The following is a 12,062-nucleotide window of genomic DNA, read 5'->3' on the forward strand; positions in this document are numbered from 1 at the left end:
TCAAGCAATTCTCTGCCTCAGCCTCCCAAGTAGCTGGGATTACAGGCGCCCGCCAACACATGTGACTAATTTTTTGTATTTTTTAGTACAGACGGGCTTTCACCATGTTGGCCAGGCTGGTCTCAAACTTCTGACCTCAAGTGATCCGCCCGCCTCAGCCTCCCAAAGTGCTGGGATTACAGGTGTGAGCCACCGTGCCCAGCCAAATGATCTTTTTGGAATAACCAAAAATACAATTAAAAACCTGCAGAAAGCCAGGTATGATAGCTCGCACCTGTAATCCCAATACTTTGGGAAGCTGAGGTGGGAATATTGCTTCAGGTCAGGAGTTCAAGACTAGACTAGGCAACAAAACAAGACCTGTCTCTACAAGAAAAAAAAAATTTTTAATTAGCTGCACATGTTAACACTCACCTGTAGGCCAAGATACTCATGAGGCTGAGGTGGGAGCCCAGCAGTTCTAGACCAGCCTGGGCCTGGGCAATATAATGAGATCCCATCTCAAAAGGAAAATAATGGAAACTATGCATTTATATGCTATTATGCTATTTTTTTTTAAATGTATTTTTTTTAAGCTGAAGTCCTTACAACTGTCTGCAAGGCCTCACTGTTACCTCTCAGATTTCTCTTGCTACTTACCTCTTTGTTCACTGTCCTCCAAACACTGTGCTGCGAAACACTGGTCACCTTGCTGTTCTTCAAATTCACTAAGAATGCTCCTAACAAAGGGCCCTTCCACTGGTAGTTCTCTCTACACAGAAAGCTCCCCATCCCAACCTTACCCCAACCCAATATTCTCAGGGCTTACTTACTTCCTGGTGTCCGTGTTTAATTATCACTTACTTAGCAAAACTTACCATGATATCTAAAAATGTAAACCCTCCAACACACACACACACACACACACACACACAACACACACACACAAGTCCCCCCTACAAAGTTTTATTTTTTTTCCGTAACCATTCTGGTCACGGTATATTCCTAATATCTAGAGAATAGCCAACACATGGCTAGCACTCAATAAATCTTTGCAGAATAAATTAAAGTATGGAAGAAGAAATGAAAGTTAAAGGATTTTGGAGGGTGTAAGGATGTACATGTTTGAGGGGTCAAGGACTAAACAAAAATCAATCTGACAGGAGCAAAGAACACACGCAGGAAAGAAGCTTCCAAAGGTAAAGAAAAGCCTTGGTTAACAGTGAGAAACCAGAAAAAGTGAGGGACCTGAAGGATGTAAAGTTGACAGCGGTAAAAAGGTTACAAGCCAGATGGAAATTTAGGCTGAGGGAAGGGATAAGACAGTTGCAGACTGAAGGAAAGCTGAGAAGAGGAAGTGCATGAAGAGGTCAAGAGAAAAGTTACAGATACAGGAAAGGTCAAGAGGAAGGATGAAACTGTACAAGGAAGGAGCAGATCATAGGGAAGGGGTGGAGAACACTGTTATGTTACAACACTGTTCTTGCTCAAATCTAGCCCGACAGTCCAGAAGAGATACACTTCTCCATTAATATGGCTTTACTTCCAAAATGTAAGTGATGTGCAAGTGTAAAAACACACAAAGATATCTATAATACATCTGTTTCATCACTCTGAACCCTTAAATTCCTCTCTGCAAGTGCAGTTTAAAGGTTAATTTACATATCTTGAATTCCCCAATTTCTTTTTGTTTGTTTGAGATAGTCTCGCTCTGTCGCCCAGGCTGGAGTGCAGTAGCACAATCTCGGCTCACTGCATGCAGCCTCTGCCTCCTGAGTTCAAGCGATTCTCCTGCCTCAGCCTCCCGAGTAGCTGGGATTACAAGTGTCCACCACCAAACCCGGTTAATTTTTGTATTTTTAGTAGAGACAGGGCTTCACCACGTTGGCCAGGCTGATCTTGAACTCCGTACCTCAAGTGATCTGCCTGCCCTCAGTCTCCCAAAGTACAGGGATTATAGGTGTGAGCCACCGCACCCAGCCAAATTCCTCAATTTTATTCCTTAATACCACTGTTGGGCATTAGCCATGGAAGAGATGGAAGATGAAACAGGGTAGATAATTACAATGTATTTGTAATCTACTCTTCACCCTACTGCTACGCCAGTTTACAGATCTAGGCAACCTGGACTTACATCATTAGAAAAGTTGGATAATAACACCATGTTTGCCTTTAAATGTCAAGGAGCCAAACAAAAACACAGCATCAATTTTAATATAAAGTCTACTGACATTTTAAAATATTAACAGGAACCTAAAATAGTTAAAATTGTTGGCCAGGCACAGTGGCTCACGCCTGTAATCCCAGCACTTTGAGAGACCGAGGCAGGTGGATCACTTGAGGTCAAGAGTTCGAGACCAGCCTGACCGACATGGTGAAACCTTGTCTCCACTAAAAAAATACAAAAATTCGCCAGGCATGGTGGCAGGAGCCTGTAATCCCAGCTACTTGGGAGGCTGAGGCAGAAGAAATGCTTGAACCTGGGAGGCGGAGGTTGCAATGAGCCAAGATCGTGCCACCGCCCTACAGCCTGGGTGACAGAGTAAGACTCTGTCTCAAAAAAAAAAAAAAAGTTAAATCATTAAAAAGTTATTGAATCAAACCAAAATACTGAGCTATGAAAATCTTTTTAAAACTTTGTTTCAATTTTCTCCTCTATACAAATCCTTTTAAAACTTTAATTTTCTCATCATTCTTCTGTATGTATAAAACCCTGTGAAATTTTATGTATGCAGCACTGTGACTAAAAGGATGATTATATATCTTCTCAGATACAAAATCTACTGAAATAAAACAATCAAAACCATTTGAAACAATCAGGAATTTTGGAATCAGAAGTTTTTTAAAATAATTTTACAATTTCAGTGTTTATGGCCACACTATTCAGGCAGAGATGAAACAAACATACAATACCTTAGATGTGAAAATATATGCACTGCTCATTAAAAGCTACATGCCATTTTATCACTGATAAGAGTAGCTTCAAATTCCACTCAGAGTGCAACTGCAGTTGCAATGAATCCAGCAGTATAAGCATGCCTGCATGTTATTATGGGAAATAGTGGAAAATTTCACAGGCTGACATCCAGAATGTCTGCGGTTCTTCTTCATATTTCTTTCTTCCTGCAAAGCAGTTAATAGACCAGAAATTAAGTTTTTTTTAAAAGGTGGAAATTTCCACTGTTTCTTTTTAAACTAGCCTTCTTAAATGTAAGTTGTAAAATGTTCCAAAATTCCAGCATGAGAGAAAGAATAATTCAGACAGAAAAGAATTGTTTATCATCTCCACATTTGGGTGAGGGGACTGTTAAATAAATTGAGGTAATGCCGGGAGCAGTGGATCATGCCTGTAATCTCAACACTTTGAGAGGTTGAGCCAGTGGATCACTTGAGGTCAGAGTTCAAGAACAGCCCAGCCAACATGGCAAAACCCCACCTCTGCTAAAAATACAAAAATTAGCCAGGTGTGGTGGCACACACTTGGGGTCCCAGCTACTCAGGAGGCTGAGGCGCAAGAATCACTTGAATCTGGGAGATGGAGGCTGCAGTCAGCCAAGATCACACCACTGCACTCCAGCCTGGGCGACAGAGACTCTCTCTCAAAAAAGTTTTTTAGAGGCTGGGCACGGCCACTCACACCTGTAATCCTAGCAGTTTGGGAGGCCGAGGTGGGTGGATCACCTGAGGTCAGGAGTTTGAGACCAGCCTGGCCAACGTGGTGAAACCTCGTCTCTACTAAAAATACAAAAATTAGCTGGGTGTGATGGTGCCTGCAATCCCAGCTACTTGGGAGGCTGAGACAGGAGAATTACTTGAACCCAAGAGGTGGAGGTTGCAGTGCTGAGATGCACTCCAGCCTGGGTGACAAGAGTGAAACTCCATCACAAAAAAAAAAAAGAAAAAAAAATTTTTAAATAAATAAATAAATTGAGTTGAGTATCACCCTGAGTAAGAAAAAAGTGTTCAGCCAGGCACGGTAGCTCACGCCTGTAATCCCAGCACTTTGGCAGGCCAAGGCGGGTGGATCACCCGAGGTCGGGAGTTTGAGACCAGCCTGACCAACGTGGAGAAACCCCGTCTCTACTAAAAATACAAAATCAGCAGGGCGTGGTGGCTAATTAGCTACTCAGGAGGCTGAGGCAGAAGAATTGCTTGAACCCAGGAAGTGGAGGTTGCGATGAGCTAAGATTGCACCATTGCACTTCAGCCTGGGCAACAAGAGCGAAACTCTGTTTCAAAAAGAAAAAAAAGAAAAAGAAAAAGAAAAAAAGTGTCCAGGTACATACTTAGGTAATATAGTGTTACAATAATTGCTAAATGTGACAACACATTGTAAAGCTGATTTTTTTTTCTCATTAGCTTATACAGCAAGCATTCAAAAACTAATTCAAGTTGGTAGAACAGTTACGCGTAGAAAGAACAAAAAGACAAGACAGTATGTATATATACTTGATGCAAAAGTAATATATTCTATACTAATAGAGGTAAGCCATAAAGATTGGGTTTTTCAGTGAGGGTTAGAGAGGGAACAATGGCAAAAGCTTACAGGCAAGATTAAGTGTTTTTTTATTTTGGCAACTTTTCATTATGTTTATACCAGACCAATATATTCACAGTTTTTCATTTTAGTTTGTAATAATAAATAATGAAACAGACAAGGAATTATTTATTCATTTTTATTAGAGAGATAAAAAGATGAAGCTCTAGGCCATTTAAAAGTATTTAACATAGTTAAGTACAGTAGACAATTTACTATGTTTAAGAATGTAAATGTTCCAGATTAACAATCTAGGTTTTTCTTTCCCTATATATGGATTAAAGAATGCAGTTTATAGTATATGTTAGCATAACTGTTATTCTGAGCTTTAAAACACTTGTTATTCCTCAAAATATATACATATGACCAAGAAATGGAGCATTACTACAGAGACTCAGCTGATCAATTAGGATTGTACACCAAAGCCTGGGAGAAAATATCTGCAAACCATATCTAATAAAAGATGGATATCGAGAACACTTAAAAAAATGAGTTTTTTTCCTAAAAACTCAGTTTTTTCTAAGAATTCAGTAACATAAAAGCAACCTGATTTTTAAAACAGAAGGGGGAGGAGGAAAGAAAAAGGAAAGGAAAAAGAGGCAAAAGATTTGAACGGACACTTCACCAAAGAAGCTGAATGAAATTTCAAATTAAAATCACAATGGGATACCACTACATATCTACCAGAATGGCTAAAACATAGGAGAATATTAATACCAAGTGGTGGTGAGGTTATAAAACTGAAATTTGGCTATATTGCTGGTGAGAACACAAAATGGAACAGACAAGTAAACAGTTTCACAGTTCCTTATAAAGTTAAACACACATTTACCATATGATCCAGCAATTCCACCTCCTAGGTATTTGTCCAAGAAAATGAAACCTTCTGCCCACACTAAGGTTTGTATTCAAATGTTCACAACAGCTCTATTCATAATAGCTAAGAAATGTTGCTCAACTGGTAAATAAACAAACTGCCATATATATTGTCTATATACTATATTGTATACATACTCAGAAACAAAATAAGAACTCATATATGCAACAACATGAATGAATCTCAGGGAATTAGACTAAGCAAAAGAAGTATGACACAATGCAGCAACAAAATATACATAAAGAAAAAAGAAGCTGACACAATATACTTTATGATTACATGAGATTTATATGAAATTCTAGAAACGACAATACTATACTAATACAAAGCAGATCAGCAGACCTATAACATCTTAATACTTACCTCGAACATTGAGAACAAAACAAAGATGTCTACTCAACAATGTACTAGAAGTACTCGCCATAACAATAGAGCAAGAAAAAAAGGTATACTGACTGGAAAGGAAGGAATAAAACTGTCTTTATTCAGACATGATCACCTATATATACAATCCTAAGCAAACTACATAAAAGCTACTAAAATTAATTTAGCAGTTATAATATATTAGGCAAAAATACAAAAATCAACTGTATTGCTATATACTAACAATGAATTATTCAAATTGAAATCTAAAATCCAATACTATTTATAATCTCATTAAAAAATATGGAACTGGCCAGGTGCGGTGGTTCATGCCTGTAATCCCAGCACTTTGGGAGGCTGAGGCAGGTGGATCACCTGAAGTCAGGAGTTCAAGACCAGCCTAGCCAACATGGTGAAGCCCTGTCTCTACTAAAAATACAAAAATTAGCCAGGCATGGTGGTGCATGCCTGTAATCCCAGCTACTGGTGAGGCTGCGGCAGGAGAATGAGGCAGAAGTTGCAGGGAGCCGAGATTGTGCCACTGCACTCCAGCCTGGGCAACAGAGCAAGACTCCATCTCAAAATATATATATATATATATATATATATATATATATATATATATATATATATATGTGTGTGTGTAACTTACTGATAAATCTGACAGAAGCTTTATAAGATCTGTACACTGGGGGGACCTCCTCTTTTGGCTTTAGAGCCCCCTCCCTCTGTCTCTGTACCAGGGAGCTTCTTCTTTCTGTCTTCTCCCTTCACTTGTCCCTTCACTTCTTGTCTATTAAACCTTCTGCTCCTTAAAACCACTCTACGCGTGTCCAAGTCATCTTATCTAAACCGGCATGAGGAGCAAGAACTCTGGTGTTCCCCCACTCATCAGAGCCGTATCATTTTGGTACATGGGCCGAGAAAGGAAATTCAACCATCAGAGTGGTGGGTATGGAATGGATTTCAACTTTAAATCTGTCCTTTAATTTCAAGGCTCTCTTCCAGCTACCCTGTCGCCAAACTTTCCTTCTCTTTCTATCCTCGGTCTCTTACCCTCGCTCTGTGTGTCTAACATGCAGGAGTCTTTACAGTTCAGGGAAACAGGTATGTTAGAAAAGATTGTGAATCACGGCAGGCAGTAATTCAATAAATCTCTCTCTCTACATTCTGGCGAACACATGGTATTTCTAAGCCATCTAGTAGAAATCAGGCTGTAGGCCTCTTCTGGGAACAGAAAGTTTCTGCTTTTAACAGGAGTAAAATGTCTTCAGTAGACAAATTTTAGTCTCAATATTGTCCCACTGACAGGAAAATGACCATTCAGTTCCTACATTCCTTTAAGCCATCTATTCTGGCTCCTATTAAGACAGTACTTAATTAGTAAGGCGATTTTAAGTTCCGAAGTTAACCGGAACCGTTCTTCTACGGGTGAATGCTTTAGCATGGGTTATGGAAATTACCTACCACACCACACTTGTGGGAATTGCTGTCCTCACTCTACTATTTGCAATAGGGTTATACATGGTAGCACCTTCTAACTGAAATATTAGAGAGTTTCCACTGCTGTAATATTTTGCTTATTATCCTTATAGCAGGGATAATAGTTGACGAAAAGGAAGCATGAAAGTTTTACTATCGCTGAGTCTGCTAGGACTTTTTATTGGGTTTAGTAATGCAGTTTTAAATGAAACATGCTGCTTTGGGATTAACACCTCTAGTAAAGTAGAGGAAAATCTACAGGTACTTAAAAATCAAAATTATTGACAGGCTCAGGGAAAATGCCGGATTCAGCCCCCAGTGGCTACAACCCCTCTTTAATAAATTCCAGTCTTCTTTATGGAATTGGTTAACCCCTTTATTAAGCACTCTCTTGCTTATATGTCTTGTACTGTTTGGACCCCGTATAGTTAATACTATAACTCGAATTATTTCTTCTCGCCTAGAAGCAATCAAACTCCAAATGGTGCTGTAAACTGAACCACACATGGACAGGCCAGCCATTCTTCTGAAGACCCTTAGATCAACCCCAGGAGGAGCCCTAGCTGCTGTTTCCCATTCGACGCCCCTTTTCAGCAGGAAGTAGCCACAAAGAGTCGTTGCCCAAAACCCCCTGACAGTTAGTGTGGCATCTCCACAGGGGATAATGTTGTAGGAAAAGGGGTCCTTGGGAAGTTTTCGTGGTTTTTTTTTTTTTTTTTTTGAGACGGAGGTTCGCTCTATCACCCAGCCTGGAGTGCAGTGGCACGATCTCGGCTCACTGCAAGCTCCGCCTCCCGCGTTTACGCCATTCTCCTGCCTCAGCCTCCGGAGTAGCTGGGACTACAGGTGTAGGCCACCACGCCTGGCTTTTTGTATTTTTAGTAGAGACGGGGTTTCACCATGTTAGCCAGGATGGTCTTGATCCCCTGACCTTGTGATCTGCCCGCCTAGGCCTCCCAAAGTGCTGGGATTACAGATGTGAGCCACCGCACCCAGCCAAGTTTTCGGGGTTTTTTTTGTTTGTTTTTTTGAGACAGAGTCTCGCTGTCGCCTAGGCTGGAGTGCAGTGGCGCAATCTCGGCTCACTGCAAGCTCCGCCTCCCGGGTTCACCATATTCTCCTGCCTCAGCCTACCGAGTAGCTGGGACTACGCACGCCCGCCACTATGCCCGGCTAATTTTTTGTATTTTTAGTAGAGACGGGGTTTCACCGCATTAGCCAGGATGGTCTCGATTTCCTGACCTCGTGATCCGCCCGCCTTGGCCTCCCAAAGTGCTGGGATTACAGGCGTGAGCCACCGCGCCTGGCTCGTTTTTTTATTTTTAAAGCATCTCTGGAAAAGTTTCTCGTAAAGCCTCAGCCCTTAGAGCCAGGCCAACAACCTTTGATAGCAGGCCATTAGAAACTGGGTCCACCCAAACATGGAGATTGCCTCAGCCTTCTTGCCCTTTCCCCACAAGTTCCTGGCAACATGGCCTCCCCCACATATCCCCACGTGTGTAGAACATTATAGCGCCCCTACATTTGCACATTAAAAGGCCAGGTTGGAAGGGTCAGCTTTTTCACGGGCTATGTGAATGATCTGTCTAGTCAAACCAATCCCCTGAGCCCTATGCAAATCAAACACTGCCTCCTCCAGCCGCTGCATATATATCTGGCTGGTATCTGTGGCAGGTGGGGACTTCCTCTTTTGGCTTTGGAGCCCCCCTCCTTCTGTCTCTGTATGGGGGAGCTTCTTCCGTCCGTCTTCTCCCTTTCTTCTTGCCTATTAAACTCTCTCCTTAAAACCACAAAAAAAAAAAAAAAAAAAAAAAGGCCGGGCGCGGTGGCTCATGCCTGTAATCCCAGCACTTTGGAATGCCGAGGCGGGCAGATCGCGAGGTCAGGAGATCGAGACCATCCTGCCTAACACGGTGAAACCCTGTCTCTACTAAAAATACAAAAAATTAGCCAGGCGTGGTGGCATGCACCTGTAGTCCAAGCTACTTCGGAGGCTGAAGCAGGAGAATGGCGTGAACCGGGGAGGCGGAGCTTGCAGTGAACTGAGATGGCTCCACCGCACTCCAGCCTAGGAGACAGCGAGACTCCGTCTCAAAAAAAAAAAAAAAAAAGATCTGTACAATGATAAGTACAAAACACTGCTAATGGAAACTAAATAAGACCTAAATAAATGAAAAGATATACAACGTGCTCATGGAAGCAAAGGCACAATACTGTTCAGATGTTGATTCTCTCCAAATCGATCAACCGATTCAATGCAATCACAATCAAAATCTCAACAGAAATTTCACAGAAATAAGCTGATTCTAGCAATTATATGGAAATGCAAAGGGCCTAGAATAGCCAAAACAACTGGAAAAGGAATAAAGTTAGAAGAATTACTCTATCTGATTTCAAGACTTCCATAATCTGTATGGTGCCAGAGTGTTGGATATGAGTTCTAAATTTCTCTTCAAAGAATGTCAGTACGTTCAATTCTTTGCCTTCTACTTTTAAACTTAACTTCCTCGTAGAGCAACCTTTTTCAATCACCTGTTCCACTCTGACTTATTCCGATTACCTGCTTCGCCCTGACTCATTGTTCACCTTGACTCATTCGTATTTCTTGCTCTGCCACAGCCATTTTTCCCACCAAACCACTCACCCCAACACTTTCTTTAAATTAGCAAATCGGAATTAGCTTAGCCTGCGCAGTCTAACCCTAGCCAATAGGGGAATGACACAGCAGCAGAGGCCACGTGCGTCAGGAATAAGAATCCCTTCCCCTCCCTTGTCCAGGTGTGCACTCACCATTGCTTCATCTGTGAAGGTGCACCCTTCTATAAGAGTAAATTGCCTTGCTGAGAAAAAAAAAAAAAAAATCTTATATTCGAGTGCTATTTCTTTTGTGGCACCGAAACTTCATACAAATTTGGGGGCTTGCCTGTGATTACATTCCCCTCCGGGGGTGGTCTCTGGTTCTCTCTTGTGAGGAGGTGCACCCCGCCCCCTTGTGGCGGCCTCAGGGGTGACAAATCAGGACCCACGCAGTGCGAGGAATACCCTGAGCTCTCAGCAAGGTGGAAAGAAACTGGCCAGCAACCTAGGTAAAAGATCCTCACATACTGCGGTGACGACTCTGTGCACAGACCAAGGAAGGAGAAGCCAAGAGAGCCGGTAAAGTACTTCCTCGGTGGTCAAATTCTGGAAGGCTAAATGTGTATGTGCGTGAATGATCACAAACAACCCTACTTGTGGTGTTTTCGTGTGGATGATGACAAGTCCTACTGCTGGATGGAGTGAGTGGGTACCCTCTGTGGTTCCGTAGCTACCTCATGTGGCTTAGGGCAGATCCTGCCCTGGGATTTATACCGGCACGCCAACGCTAAGAGGGGCCTAATTATCCCTTGGGGGAGCAGCCAGAGAGGACAACACAAGTGCAATGAGCACAAGGGACCTTCAGAGGGGGAAAGGGAGGAAGCAGGTCAGCCTTCCAAGGCAACAAGGCAAGACACCCCCTAGTTTGAGGGGTTGAGCCTTCCAGGGCAGGCAAGGCAAGACATCCCTGGTTTGAGAGGTTGAGACTTCCAGGAGAGCCAAGACAAGACACCACTGGTTTGAGGGGTTGAGCCTTCCACAAATTTCAGGGGGTTGAACCTCACACAAACCTCCGGTAGTAAGGAAAATATTCAGAACTCCCCTTTCCTTTCTACTCAGGGGAAGAAACAGTAGCTCCACTCCTGCTGGTCCCTCCCCTAGGGGAAGGGCAAGGAGAGGGGAGAACAGCGGCATAAGTGGCTGGCAGAGGCAGGGAAAGACCAGCAGAGAGGAAAGAGAAAGAGGGAGGCAGAGAGACAAAGAGGGAGTCAAAGAGAGAAACAGAGAGAGAGAGTCAGAGAGAGAGAGAAGTAGAAAAGAGAAAAAAGTGTACCCTATTCCTTGAAAAGCTAGGGTAAATTTAAAACCTATAATTGATAATTGAAGGTCTTCTCCGTGACCCTGTAACACTCCAGTACCACCTTGTTTTCACTGTAAACAAGGGTGTAGCCCGAAAGCACTGAGGCCACTGACAACCTGTAGCCTTCTTTTTTTTTTTTTTTTTTTTTTTTCGGCCGGGCACAGTTGCTCACACCTGTAATCCCAGCACATTGGGAGGCTGAGGCCAGCAGATCACAAGGTCAGGAGTTCGAGACCAGCCTGACCAACATGGTGAAACCCCGGTTCTACTAAAAATACAAAAATTAGCCAGGCGTGGTGGTGGGCATCTATAGTCCCAGCTACTCAGCAAGCTGAGGCAGGAGAATCGCTGGAACCCAGGAGGTGGAGGTTGCAGTGAGCGAGATTGCACCATTGCACTCTAGCTTGAGCAACACAGTGAGACTCTCTCAAAAAAAAAAAAAAAAAAAAAAAAAAATTTTTTTTTTTTTTCTGTGGAGACAAGAGTTTTGCCACATTGCCCAAGCTGGTCTTGAACTCCTGGTCTCAAGCAATCCTCCCAAGTGGGCCTCACAAAGTGCTGGAATTACAGGTGTGTGCCACCATGCCTGCCTCCAAATTTATTAACCTGATATTCAGTTCTTAATCACCGTCTTTTTATCAGTCTTTCAGACTAATTTCCCTTGGTTTCAGACATACTGTTTCTTCTCCGTCTTCTCCCTTGTTTCTCCACTGCTTTCTAGTCTAGTTGTTGGGCACATCTCAGGTACCATCTCGTGTAGGTAAATTTACCAGAACACCAAAACTAAAAATATAATTTCTTTCTTTTTTTTTTTTTTTTTTTTTGAGACAGAGTCTCGCTCTGTCACCCAGGCTGGAGTACAATGGTGCGGTCTTGACTCACTGTAG

At 42.5% G+C, this 12,062-nt stretch overlaps 1 protein-coding gene across 48 annotated transcripts in view; it reads right to left on the reverse strand.

Moving 5' to 3' along the window:
* Positions 1-12,062, reverse strand: part of NCOA3 (nuclear receptor coactivator 3) — a 232,890-nt gene that overhangs the window by 120,329 nt on the left and 100,499 nt on the right. Inside the window, exon 1 of one of the 48 annotated variants that reach the window (XM_055266241.2) lies at positions 2,893-3,097. The exons of the other annotated variants lie outside the window; for them this stretch is intronic. The gene's annotated coding sequence lies outside the window, so the exon portion shown is untranslated. Of the gene's footprint in view, positions 1-2,892; positions 3,098-12,062 lie in introns of those variants that run through there. 48 annotated transcript variants of the gene reach the window in all.

The sequence above is a fragment of the Symphalangus syndactylus genome, chromosome 24 (assembly GCF_028878055.3).
Source record: "Symphalangus syndactylus isolate Jambi chromosome 24, NHGRI_mSymSyn1-v2.1_pri, whole genome shotgun sequence".
Lineage (NCBI taxonomy): Eukaryota > Metazoa > Chordata > Mammalia > Primates > Hylobatidae > Symphalangus > Symphalangus syndactylus.